Genomic DNA, 13992 nt, shown 5'->3' with positions numbered 1-13992 from the left:
ACCATGACTGGTCTAGAACTCTCTATATAATCCAGGCTGTCCTAGAGTTCAGAAAAATCTGCCTGCCTCTGCCTCTAGAGCACTAGGATTAAAAGTAGTGGGTCTCAGTCTCTGGGTTGTGATTCCTTTGGGGGTCAAATATCTGTTATCCTGCATGTTAGACATTTATAACAGTAGCAAAAATACGGTTATGAAATGGCAACAAGCCGGGCGCATGCCTGTAATCCCAGCACTCTGGGAGGCAGAGGCAGGTGGATTTCTGAGTTTGAGGCCAGCCTGGTCTACAGAGTGAGTTACAAGACAACCAGGGCTATCCAGAGAAACCCTGTCTGAAAAATAAAAATAAAAAAAAAAACCAAAAAAACAAAAACAAAAAAAGAAATGGCAACAAAATAATTTTATGGTTAGGGGTCATCACAACATGAGGAACTAGATTAAAGGGTCCCCGCATTAGGAAGGCTGAGGACCACTGTTTAGAGGCATGGGCATCGCCCTGGCACCACGGATGGAGGGTGCTAGATTTGCGGTTGTTCATGTCTTTATGCTTATGCATTATTTTATGGATGTGTTTTGCCTGCATATGTATGTGCACTACTCCTGTGCTGGATGTCTAAGGAGGGCAGAGGAAGGTGAGGGATCCCCAGGGGACTGGAATAACAAAGGGTTGTGAGTCTCCACACAGGGAAGTTTACCTGTATTCCCTTGGATAATAGACAAGTCCTCTTAACTACTGCTGAGCCAACTTTCCAGCCTCTTGTTTTTGTTTTTTTAATTTGCAATCAAATTTCTCTGCAGAGAGACTGAAGCAGTTTAAATTTTGGAGAAGTAAATTAAAAACTCTCCTCTTAAATCTTTGACAAATACACAAAAATTTCTTTAGTCCTGTTGTTTGATGTTACTGTTGACTTCGAACTTTTGTCCTTTGGATTTAGTGACCGTATATAGGTCTTCATGGGATTTAATTTGTTTCCAGACGGGAGCTTCCCTGTGTAACCTTGGATGTCCTGGAACTTGTTCTGTGGACCAGACTGGCTTTAAACTCACAGACATTTGCCTGCCTCTGTCCCCAACCCCCAAGCCCCCAGTGCTGGGATTAAAGGCATGTATCACAACTGATGGTTTAGGTCATTTTTTTTTTTTAAATCTGTGTGTAGGTTAAGTGTAGTGACACATTTTTGTTTTTGTTTTGGGGGGTTTTTTGTTGTTGTTGTTGTTTTTTCAAGACAGGGTTTCTCAGTGTAGTCCTGGCTGTCCTGGAACTCACTCTGTAGACCAGGCTGACCTCGAACTCAGAAATCTGCCTCCCTCTGCCTCCCAGAGTGCTGGGATTAAAGGCGTGCGCCACCATGCCTGGCCCGCGGTGACACATTTTTTAATCCTATTTCTTGGGAGGCAGAGGAAGGGGATGCAGATCTCTGAGTTTGAGGCCACTTTGGTCTTCATAGTGAGTTCCAGGACAGCTAGACATACACAGTGAGACTTCATCTTGGCTTGGGGATGTAGGTCAGTGAGCAAATGGTAGAGCGTTTGCCAAGCTTTTATGAAACCCCAGGTTCAATCTCTAGCAGCACAAAATTCAACATGGTGGTATAAGTCCTGTATCCAACCATGTAAGAGGAAGAGACAGGAGAATCAGTTCAAGGTCACCCTCTGCTATATAGGCACTGCAAGGCTAAGTAAAGCCTCAAATTGCCTTATTTAGGTAGGTATGGTGGTGCGCTCCTGTTAACCAAGGCAGGGAGATCACACGAGCTAGATTAGGGTACTGGAAGACCCTGTTCCAGTGACAGAACAAAATAGCCCCTTTTCAGTCTTTGTCTTGTGTTGTTGTCTTCCCAGTAAACAACACACACATACCAGACACAAACAGACACAGACACACACACTCACATACCCTGCCATTCTTTTCCCTACCTACCTACTCAACCCACACCTACGATGTGGACACTCCAGTCCCCTTCATCCTTTCCACAGTATGCATCACTGTTATGCTGCTCTGGGGTGGCACTGTGTCCCAGAGGCTTTGTAGAATCCTCAACAGATGGGACCCAACCACCCCTCACTCCATTCCCCAGGGGAATGATGTCTTGTTGAATTTCCAACAACAGCCTTAACGTGCCTTGGGCAACAGCAGGTGTTGAGGGCTGCATGGGAAATATCTCCCACAATCTGAGTTCAGACACAAGGCCTCCCAGTGGTGGCACGGTCTTGAAGTTGTAGAGCCAAGGAATCACTAGGGAGGACTACGAAGGGCATGTCCACCCCAGGGTCTTGCTCTCTGCTTTCCTGATTGGCCTATAGGTCAGAGGCTCCTATTGATCTCCCTCTCTTAAGTTGCTTCTGTCAAGCACTTTGAGTAACAAAAGAAATGACTAAAACTGTGGCAAAGAAGCCCCAGCATGGGACACAAGAATGCCTTCCTGCTGATAACGAGGTCTGTGGGTTCAGCCCAGAAACAGTGATGTACATTTCACTAAAAGCCAACCAAGAAAGATGATCTGGGATCTCAGGTCGTCTTTCCCCTTACACTCATCCTTTCCAGAGTCCTCAAAATAAACACGAGGGAACTGTTCCAAGGACTGTAACAGTTTCATGCATATATTTATTGACTCAGGTTTAAGTACCCTCAAATATGGAAAGGGTTCCCCTCCCTGGCATATACTGCAGAGACCACCACTGCCACAGTGAGCACTTTTGTGCCTGAATAAATGTTGACACATGCCCAAAGAAAGGCCTCAGAGAGAAGCAGCCAAGGACTCAGGAGGTGAAAACTCTCCTGACCCCATACATGGCTCCTTTAGGCCAGGCCTTTTTATTCTAATCAAGAGACTGCTGGGAAGATGATTAGCTCATTGAAGGCAAGAACAAAGTCCTGGATCCCATTCCTTCTGCAGCACTGAACTGGGCACAGTGGGAGCTAAGGAAGTCCTGTATTGACTGCATTTGGGTGCACCAGGCACCTCACGACAGGGAGGAGGAGGAGGGAGGGGAGGATGGAGCATTGACTGCGGCAACCTCTGGGCTACTGGGAAGTTCTAATGAAAAGCCTGCCAGATCTTTAAGGAGAGCTCCAGCGCCAGCAGGCTCTGATTGCTCATTGTGTTTGGTTATAATTAGCAGCATATTCTGCGATGGCAGAGCATGCAGTGAGCCGGAGCAGGAGCAGGAGCAGAAGCAGGGAAAGGCTGCCGCCCTCACAGCCACCAATCCCCATCCCTGGACTGCAAAACCCTGGCTCCTCCACTTCTAGACCTACCTAGCCCCCTCACCCCCATCCCCAGGCAGGATCCTGGGGCTGGCTAACCTTGACCACTGGTTCTGAGCTACCCCCAAACCCCATTCATATGCCAAAGGGGAGCTGTCTGCTGCTTTACCAAGAGTTTGGGAAGCTGGGAAGTAGTGTATGCCTTTAATCCCAGCACTGGGAACAGAGGCAGGAGGATCTCTGAGTTCAAGGTCAACCTGGTCTATAGAGTGAGTTCCAGAAGTCAGAGGTACACAGTGAAATCCTGTCTCAAAAAGGGGATGGGAGGGGGGAGAAGAAATGGGGGAGGGCTTGGGCTAAAAATGGACAACCCAGGGTTCTGGCCAAGTTTTGTCTGTAACATAGGAGCAAGGTGACTGCAGGCAAGAGAACCTCAGCCTCTTTATCTATAAAATGATGCAGTAAAAACCGAACTGCTTCTCTGATGGGTGTGGCGAGACTGAAATAACTAATGTAAGCTGCTGGCAGAGGCTGGCTGTGTAGACAGCTGTGCCTCAGAGGGACCGGAGGTGGCTTGACTCTGCACCTCACAGACCCTTTCCTTCTCCTTTCTGTACCATCTCACTGGCCCTGACCAGGCTCCTCTCCCAAGGGCACTTAGCAGCCTGTGTTAAGTGTAAACTTAAGGGTTCTTCGGAGAGTCAGTTGTGTTGGATGGTGGTTTGCTGGGGCAAAAACATGAAGGAGTGTTTTCCTGAAGTGGACACAGGTGAAAGACTAAGGCTGACTTGTGAAGGAACATTTCACTGAAACAGACATTGAAGAAAGGATGTTCTGCTAAAGCAAGCATGTGGGGACCTTGATGAAGGATCCTTTGCTAACGACCCTTGTGTATTGGTCCGCCTTACAGTGCTTAGTTGAGCTGCATGTGTTGGAGCTCAGAGGACTCGGGCTTATTGGACGCACATGCTGAGTCAAGACCCATGCTGAGGCGAGGCACGTGGAGGACGCGTGATGTATGGAGGGTGTAAACAGGACTCATGGAGTGACAGAGACAGAGCTTGGCTTGCTGGTACAGCTAGCTGTGCGACGCTTGTGGGTCTTGTGTCTTCACTGATCTTTGCTTCCCTGAGAGAGGCACAGACAAGAACTTCTCCTGGTGACCCTCTAGGTCCTTCTTGCTGACACCAGCCGCCGCTGAGGCCTGGTTGTCTCTCTTAGAGGTCATGTCACCACTGTTGCTATTGTGACTCAACCAAACAGGACTGCTGGTGTATCCATGAAGTGTTTTCAGCTGCCTGCTAACTGAACTGCTGATTTCCAGATAAGCCTCTTTTTTCCTCTCCTGTGGCATCAGCTCTTTCACAGCTATAGTTTTTTTTTTTTTTTTTACACTTATTTATTTCTGGGGGTAGAAACCTGCATATATTGAGGTCAGAGGACAACTTATGGGAGTCGGTTCTATCCTTTCACCATGTGGGTCCTGGGGATTGAACCAAGGTCATCAGTCTTGATGGCAAGTACTTTTATTTATTGAGCCATCTAGTGGGCCCCAAGCCTTACTTCTATCTCAGTTTCTTTTATTTTTTATTTTTTTGGTTTTTTGGATTTGGATTTTTCAAGGCAGGGTTTCTCTGTATAGCCCTGGCTGTCCTGGAACTCACTCTGTAGACCAGGCTGGCCTTGAACTCAGAAATCCGCCTGCCTCTGCCTCCCAGAGTGCTGGGATTACAGGCGTGCGCCACCGCCCGCCCAGCTTCTACCTCAGTTTCTATGTGACTATGTGTGACCTGTCCCAGCAGAATGGTCTCAACCATTTTAAATTGTGACCTTTGAAATAAAGCTTATATTACATAGTGATAGAGAACTCACAAATGTAGACGCAAATAGGAAACAAGTTTCATGAAATACTCAGTCCATGCCTGGCATGATGGTGGCACACGCTTTGATCCCGGCACGTGGGAGGCAGAGATAGGTGGATCTCTGTGAGTAAGAGGCCAGCCTGGTCTACACACTGAGTTCCAGGACAGCCAACAGCCAGAGCTCTGTAGAGAGACCCTTTCTCTCTCTCCCTCTCCCTTTCCCTCCCCCCTTCTCAAAAACAGAAAAAAGAAAATAAAATCTAAATCGAGTATACTACATATTCTGGCTTGTTCTGTTTTCTCTTCTATTAACTGTATCCATGGGTGTATAGTACGTAGTAGTTTATATGTGGTATATTATTGCCCCGAGTTTTACTGCATATAAAATAGCCTTGAAGTTCTGCCCAAAGTTCAGTGCACACTTCTGAATTTATGACCCAGCATTGGACTGAGACCAATGAAACCAAAGCATCTCACAAGAAGAGGCCAGTTATCTCTTACATTATAAACTGTTCAAGCCCAGCAGTGGTGGCCCACACCTTTAATTCCAGAGCTTGGGAGGCAGAGGCAGGTAGGATTCTTAACTTTGCCAGCCTTGATCTACAGAAGAAGTTCCAGAACAGCCAGGACTACACAAAACAAAGCAGAATAGAACAAAACAGACTGTTCCCTGGGAAAGGTACTTTGAATGCCACAGTGAGAAAGAATTCTAAAGAGCTGGAAGCTCTCTCTAAAGCCACAGAGGCTTAATGGCAGAGGTGGAGGTCTGAACCTATCCGGGACAAGGATGAGTTTTGTACAGTTTTTTGGAGCTTCAGAATCAAGCTGTTCCCAGACAAACCACAGGAGGTACCCATCCTTTGTCTCTTCAACATGCAAGCTAAAACTTCTTAGGTGGGGTTCCTGCGACTCTTCCAAGTGCCACAGTTCTGAGGTGCCAGGGAAGGTGGGGATGTATGTAGTCACTGCCACACAGGACATGCTGTAAGCTAGGATTGTACTTTCAGTTTTTTTCCACAACAGAATCAGGGCATGTGGTCTCATAAGTATTTCAGAGGACAATAGGCTATAATAGTTTAAAACTGAAACTGTCCTGGAAATGCCCCAGGACACTAAGGGTCACATGGTTACAGTGAGCCATGGAGAATGGTCATCAAGAAAGTCCAAAGGATGGGGACCCTCCCTCCATGCATCCAGGTTCTACTCAAATTTGAGGACAGATGTTTTGGGTTTCTCTAACTCCCTGAAATATTAGAATCTTCTAATACCCCAGAAGTGTTTCGCTACTAAATGCTTGAGTGGGTTTAAGTGCTTTAGAACCACTGTACGTTGAAAGAGATAAGACACAGAGAGTGAAAGAAGTGAGAGTCTTCTAAAGTGTTTCCCAGTGTTCCTTACATTGCCTGGGCTGGCAGATCCTTCCTCCCTGGCCTGGGTCCCTCCTACCTCATCCCCAGAGACATACACATACATCTCTCTGCCTCCCTCTGTGTCTGTCTGTCTTTCCCACACCCACCCTAGTATGCTTAGCCAACGCTGCCATCAGCAACTTGACTGCAGCCAAAGGTGGCTACTGTTGTAGAGAATGAGGAGAGACTGGGCTAGCCTGACATTTCACAACTGGCTCTCTTCCTCTTGGACCAGTTCCATGAAAGAGAGTCGATGTAATATTTACCACTGGGATCTCAAACTCTAAAGCTTGCCACAGAGATAAAATTCTGAAGGTTGAACAGAAAAATCGTTCTATGAAAGGGTCTGTGAGCATCCTCCTCCAGTCTTCTCTGCCTCACAAATTCTCCTTTCAAGATAGATTTGTTTTCCGTTACTGAAACAGAACAACCAAGGACTACAGATTTTATAAAGAAAAGGTGTTCTGGAGATTCGAGGTCATGGGTGTTAGTCTCAGATTGGCTCCAGTGAAGGCCTCATGGTGGATGACATATGACATAATAGCAGGAGGGAGAGAGAGGGAGAGAGGGAGAGAGAGAGGGAGAGGGAGAGAGGGAGAGAGAGAGAGAGAGAGAGAGAGAGACCCAGATATACTGGAAACCTAGAAAAATGACTTCCTGTAGGCCCTGTCTCTTAAAGGTCCTACTTCCTCACAAGCTACTGCACTGGGATCAAACTCAGAACATATGAATCTCCAGAGGGAAAAACCACACCCAAAACATAGCATAGCCCTAGCTACACACTCTTCCCTCATCTCCACTCCACAACTGCACACCTGGTCAATGACAATGGTCATTTCCAGACCTGAGCCTGCCTTCTGTGGTCTTAGAGGGCTTGAGGCAGACAGGATGTTGGCTCCGACATACCCTCCCTCAGGGAGGAAGCTAACGAAGCACTGTGGGAGCCCAGCTTCTTCCTGTGGATGCAGAGATGAAGCAGGGCCGGTGGGAGAATCTAACAGGCCTCTTTTCCTCCCATTGCTCTCCACTAAGCCCAGCCCAGCTCTTGGGATCAACATGGCAGCCCCTAACCTCAAGGTCAATAATTACCAAGTTCCGTTAATCATTTGCATGATTACCCTGCTCCAAGCTCTACCTCCCACCCATCACTGGCCTTGCACCTTCTGGAAACAGTGCCTTTAACTAAAACTCCCTGACTACTGTTGCTTTTTGCCATCTGCCTCCTCTGCCCGCTTGTTTCCTATGTCTAGGTTTCTGGGAATCTAATTGTCACTAAATTACAGGGTGATACTAATAGGAGGCTGAGCGCCCAGTTAATGGCGCACTTTCCCACTAAGTAACAATTGCAGTAATCACCAAGCTTAAGGTTCCCGTGCATTAACTCAAGGTTGCTGGGATTTCCTAGCCTACGATTTCTCCCCACCCCTGTCTGAGCAAATGAGTAACAGCAGTTCATGGGGCAAGCTGAAAACTCAGAGGCAGTCAGATGAAGAGATGGGATTGAGAGAACATGGGAGAAGGAAAGAAATCTCAGGGATAGATATTTGAGTCACGGGCTGGAGAGATGGCTCAGTAGGCAAGAGCACCGACTACTCTTCTGAAGGTCCGGAGTTCAAATCCCAGCAACCACATGGTGGCTCATGACTATCCATAATGAAATCTGATGCCCTCTTCTGGTGTGTCTGGAGACAGCTACACTGTACTTAAGTATAATAATATATAAATCTTTAAAGAAGAAAAGAAATTTGAGTCACAACAAACCAGAAGCAAAAGGAATTGGGCTCAGTGTTTTAAAAAAAAAATCTAGGGGGAAAACCCTAATTAATCACATAAAGGGTTAAAGGGCTTTTGGTTCCATTCTGGAGGAGGACAGTGAGGCTGGGGGTAGCACTGGCATCTCTGATTTCAGTCTAGGCCTGATGGAGGAATGTGGGAGATAAACATGCCCAATCCACACCCACAGACATTCCAAATGGACACACGGACACATGCCAACAGCAATACAATCTTATCCGAGAACCTGTGCTCACACTGAGAGCAGACAAACAACAGGAGTTCTTGACTTCAGAGCGACCGCAGTCTGAAAGACAGACTAAACCGACTGCAGCTGTCAACACCGGACACTGGTCGACTACCTTTCAGGAAGCCCCCACAAGATCTCATCTGGGAAACAGGAGCGACTAAAGGGTAGTCTCAGGTTCTGCATGGTCCAAGTTTCCAAGCCCGTTCATAGCTCAGCTCTTCCTTCAGGAAGTCCCCAGCAGTGTTTCAGTCTGTACTTAGAGAATAGCCCTTGGTAGCTGCCACCTTCTCACACCATCCACTGGGATGCCAGCAAACAGGAATGGCACCCTCCTCTCCACTAAGGTACCAACCAGGGATACTCCCAGGCTTTCAGAGCTTGAGGGAAATGAAAGTTTTCAGTCTTTTTGTTTTCTTTTCAAGCTAGGGTTTCTCTGTGTAGCCCTGGCTGTTCCAGAATTCACTCAGACCAGGCTGGCCTTGAACTTTGAGATCCCCTGCCTCTGCTGAGGTATACCACCACTACCCAGCAGTGTTCACTTCCTTTCATAGAAGGCCTGGCCTGGGAATAAATCCAAATGGTAGATGGTACAGCCCTTCAAGATGTGTCATCAATAGCATGTAATTATATGTTAAACTCCAAAATACAGTGTTACAATAACAGAATTTACAAAGTGGTCAGGATATATTTAAGGTACAAAAAATGGAGGGAAGATTCTAGATGGGAATTTTTTTAAAAAGAATTGATTGACAGTCACACAAATCTTACCTGGCCTCCATTAGAGGACATGGAGATTTTATTTTTCCTGATACCGGGTCTCACTATATAGCCCAGGCTGGCCTAGAACTCCATATGTAGAGTAGGATGACTTCAAACTTACGATATTTTCCTAGTTCTACCTCCCAAGTGCTGGAAGTCGTATTCTACTATACCTGGCCTGACCTGAGTTTTTTGATCCTCCTGCCTCTGCCTCTGGGTGCCGGGGTTTCAAGCATGTCCTACACCTAGCTTTTGTGGTGCTAGGCAAATCCCCTTTCCTGACTCAGCCGGATGCCCAGAGCCTAGGTGAGACGCGCTTTGGAAAGAGTTCTGCTGAGTCTCATCCCACTCTTGGGAAATGAGAGGTGCCAAACCTGAGGAATGGAAACGGTGAGAGATGGGTTAGAGTTTGGGGGCAAAGGTGACAGGACAGGTTGACCTGGTGAAGCAGCCGGGTTTTCATTGTTCTTACAAAATAACTGAGCAAAAGGACTTAAGGAAGAAAAGATTTATTTATTTAAAGTGTTTGCAGGCTTAGTCCATAACTGGCTGGTTTCATTGCTGGGCGTGAGATGAGGCTCATATCATCAGAACGTGCAGTGCTCAACTTACCTCATGGCAGAAGAGGAGAAGATGAAAGGGAAAGGTGGGGAGCAATATATACTTTTCCCTACTTCTTCTAAATTGGCACCTGCCTTTCATCACCTCCAGGAATGACATCACATTTTGAACACACCAAACGTATAATGCACCAAGCAGGTCATGCTCTTGCGATCTAATCACTTCCCAGAAGTCTCCACTGGCGACCAAGCCCAAACTACTTTAAGCCTGTAGAAGACATTTCTTAGTCAAATTATATGAGTTAGCAGTGTGGTTCAGTCGGTAAAGTGTTTGCCTGCTGTGCACAACGCCTTGGCTGCGATCCTCAGCGCCATATAAACCAGGCATGAGGATTCACATCTGTAATCCCAGCCCTGGAGAGGTGGAAGCAGAAGGACCAAGAGTTCAAGGTCATTCTTAACTACATCATGAGCTCAAGGCCAGCCTGAGGTACATGAGATTGCTCCCCAACCTCCCCCACAAAAAGAAAAAAACCCATCATATTCATACCCTACCATCTGGCATGACTGCAGGTCTTACCTAAGAGAACAGCTTGGAGGGACAAGAAGATCTCGGCCAGCAGCATTTAAAAAGATGGTCAGATTCTTAGGGCCGAAGGAGTAAGAAATGAACCCAAGGATGATGTTTGCCTAAATTGAGGTCCCAGTAAAGAGAGAACAGAAAGCACCCACAGAAGTGTCAGCAATGAACACCTGCCAAGGACGGGAAACACCAACGCCAGATCCTCATGCCAGGAACCGGCAAGTGGAAATTTACCTGCCTCTGTCCCCCTGCAGCACTGCACGGATCCAAAACCAGGGCTAGAAAAGGAGGAGAGGTTACCCAGGCTGTGGTGGCTCACACCTTTAATCCCAGCACTCAGATGCAGAGGCAGGTGGATCTCTGTGAGTTTGAGGTTAGCCTCATCTACAAAGTGAGTTCCAGGCAGCCAGGGCTACACAGAGAAACCTTGTCTCTAAAAACAAAACAACAACAACAAAACAAAGTATTAAAGAGGCCACTGAAATAACCAATAGGTAACATCAACGTACTGCCAGATAGTTTGATCCCAGGTAGCTCAGTAGTTAAAGGCATTTACTGATCTTGTAGACCTGAGTTCAGTTCCCATATGGCGATTTACAACTACCTGTAACTCCAATTCCAGGGGGTCTGGTGCAGCCTTCTGGTCTCTTGCATAAATGTGGTGCATATATGGTAGTTTTCACATAGGCGCGCACACACACACACACACACACACACACACACACACACACTTACTTATGTATGAGTGTTTTACCTTCCTGTATCTCTATGAATGTAAGCCTGGTGCCATTAGAAGTCAGAAGGTTTCAGATCCCTGGAACTGGACCTACTGATGATTGTGAGCAGTCATCTTGGTGCTTGGAACTGAACTCAGGTTCTCTGGAAGAACAGTCAGTGTTCCTAATCACTGGGCCATCACTCCAGCCTCACAAACATCTTTTAAATGATTTACTTATTCTTATATTTATGTATATTTATATTTTGCCTGCATGTATATCTATATTAGAATACAGTAACTCCACTGGAACTGGAGTTACAGGCAGCTGTGAGCTGCCATGCGACTGCTGGGAATTAAACTCAGGTCTTCTAGAAGAACAGTTAGTTCTTAATTGCTGAGCCATCTCTCCAGCTCCATATATATATATACACACACACACACATACATATATATCTTTTTTTAAAATATTTATTTATTTATTTTATGTAAGTACACTGTATCTGTCTTCAGACACTTTTTCTTCTCTCTTCAGCCCCACTCACTCTGGCCCAAAGATTTATTAATACTTTTTTTTTAAAAGATTTATTTATTTTTATGAGTACACTGTAGCTGTCTTCAGACACCCCAGAAGAGGGCATCAGATCTCATTACAGATGGCTGTGAGCCACCATGTAGTTTCTGGGAATTGAACTCAGGACCTCTGGAAAAGCAATCAGTCCTCTTAACCTCTGAGCCAACTCTCCAGTCCCTTCCTGATCTATCTATCTATCTATCTATCTATCTATCTATCTATCTATCTATCTATCTATTAATTAATTATATGTAAGTACACTGTAGCTGTCTTCAGACACCCCAGAAGAGGGCATTAGATCTCATTACAGATGGTTATGAGCCACCCATGTGGATTCTGGGATTTGAACTAAAGACCTTCGAAAGAACAGTCAGTGCTCTTAACCAATGAGCCATCTCTCCAGTGCCTATATATTTCTTTTGTCAGAATTCAATCTCCGGAGAGAGATGGCTCCGTGGCTACAAGCTTTGTCGGCTCTTCTAAGACCAGGGTCTGGTTCCCAGTGGCTAAGCCATGTCAGGTGGCTTACAGCTCCTGGAGAGTCCTCCTCCTTTTGGGAGCCTGCAGTCATGTGCACCTATACACAGACATGATTAAAATAACAAAAATAAAATTTTTGACATTTGAATGTTTCCAACACACAAAAAAATTATATATCCCCAGTGTGGTAATAACACAGTTATACATGGCTCAAAAAGTTACTCCAGAGGGTAAAGATTAATAAGCCCATAGATAAGAACAATTATAGTATCAATTATAAATAGAAGTATTTTTAAAAAAGAAGTAATGGCATCTGCTTGAAGTTTTATTCTGGTGCAGATGTGCCAGCCACAGTGACAAAGGCCTGACCTTGGGTAATCTCTCAGACCTGCTCCTTTGTCAGAGCCTGCAGCTGGTGAAAATACCACAAGGCAGTTCTGAGGGTGTGTGAGGCTGGAGATTACCAGCTTGCCTTGCACTGGAGAGATGGAGAATGTGCAGCTGAGCCTTTTTACAAAAGTAGCCAGCCATGAGCACTGTTCCCGGTCCATGTGTCCAGATGGGAGGAATGCAGCCCGGGCTGGGTAGGAGGGGCTGCAGAGCAGTTGGTGCCACCGGTTTCTCGGTTCATAATGTACTGTCAACAGGCTTCTTTGTACTTACGACTGACTGCTTGGGTAAGTGGACTCTCTCCCTTCAGGGGCGTGTGCAGTACGAGGCAGGATGGAAATTACTCAAGGTAGTTTGGAGGTCAGGCTTTTGGAAGGCTGTCCAGTGTGTTCATCAGACACGTCCCAGAAAATCTGAATCCAAGTTCCGCTCCTTTCTTTCCCCCTCCTGCACACTTGTATAAATGCAGCACTGGGAAACAAAATGCTAAGAAGCCAAGACTATGTGAATTTGAAGCTGCATTGGTCTACAGAGTGAGTTTCAGGGCAGCCAAAGCCGTTACATACTCAGAGAAACCCTGTGATGAAAAAACAAGACAAGGCAACAACAACAACAAAAAAAGCAAGAGTGGAATTCAGCACTATTGGCACACTCCTCCCCACTGCCACCATGTCACCACTACTTCCTGTCTCAGAATTTCCCTCCCCAGATACAGCCTGCATTCCACCACCAGACTGATGTGCCTCGTCTCTGCCTTAACCTTTGGCAGACTCAAGGTAAACCTTCTTTAACACAACCTCCAGCCCTAGCCCAACAAGGGCCCAGATCGCCTGGCCTTCCTCTTCTGAGGCTTCCCTTGCACACCACCCTTCTATGGTCATGTTGCAATACTTACCAACTCCCACATACTTCGTCATGAAGCCTCAGCCACAAAGGACTAAATGTGGACTTAGGTGGACTGAGGCAGACACCTGGAGACAACCGGCTCAGACCTGAGATCTTCAAGGGGAGGCAGTTTTTGTTCATCATGAAATTAAAGAAAGCATGTTAAACCTTGAAGGATGCGAGTTCAGGTCTTTTTATCTGACATCCTTTTGTAGCTTCTCTGAGTACATGCATACACATGTGCATTCACATTCACATACACATAAACAAAAACCAACTTAAAACAAAATTTAAAAACTAAACATGTTGAGGCACTCTTAACCCATTCTGGGATTCTCCCATCAACCATGGTTTGCTTAACCTTTGGCTAAGGTTTTTTGTTTTTGAGACAGGGTTTCTCTGTGTAGCCCTGGCTATCTTTGAACTTACTCTGTAGACCAGTCTGGCCTCAAACTCAGTGATCAGCCTGTCTCTGCCTCTCAAGTGCTGGGATTAAAGGTGTGTGCGACCATGCCTAGCAAACCTTTGACTCAGGATGTTCCCAGGC

The sequence above is a fragment of the Apodemus sylvaticus genome, chromosome 10, assembly GCF_947179515.1.
Source record: "Apodemus sylvaticus chromosome 10, mApoSyl1.1, whole genome shotgun sequence".
In the NCBI taxonomy this organism is placed as follows: domain Eukaryota; kingdom Metazoa; phylum Chordata; class Mammalia; order Rodentia; family Muridae; genus Apodemus; species Apodemus sylvaticus.
Note: the sequence above shows the minus strand (reverse complement) of the source record.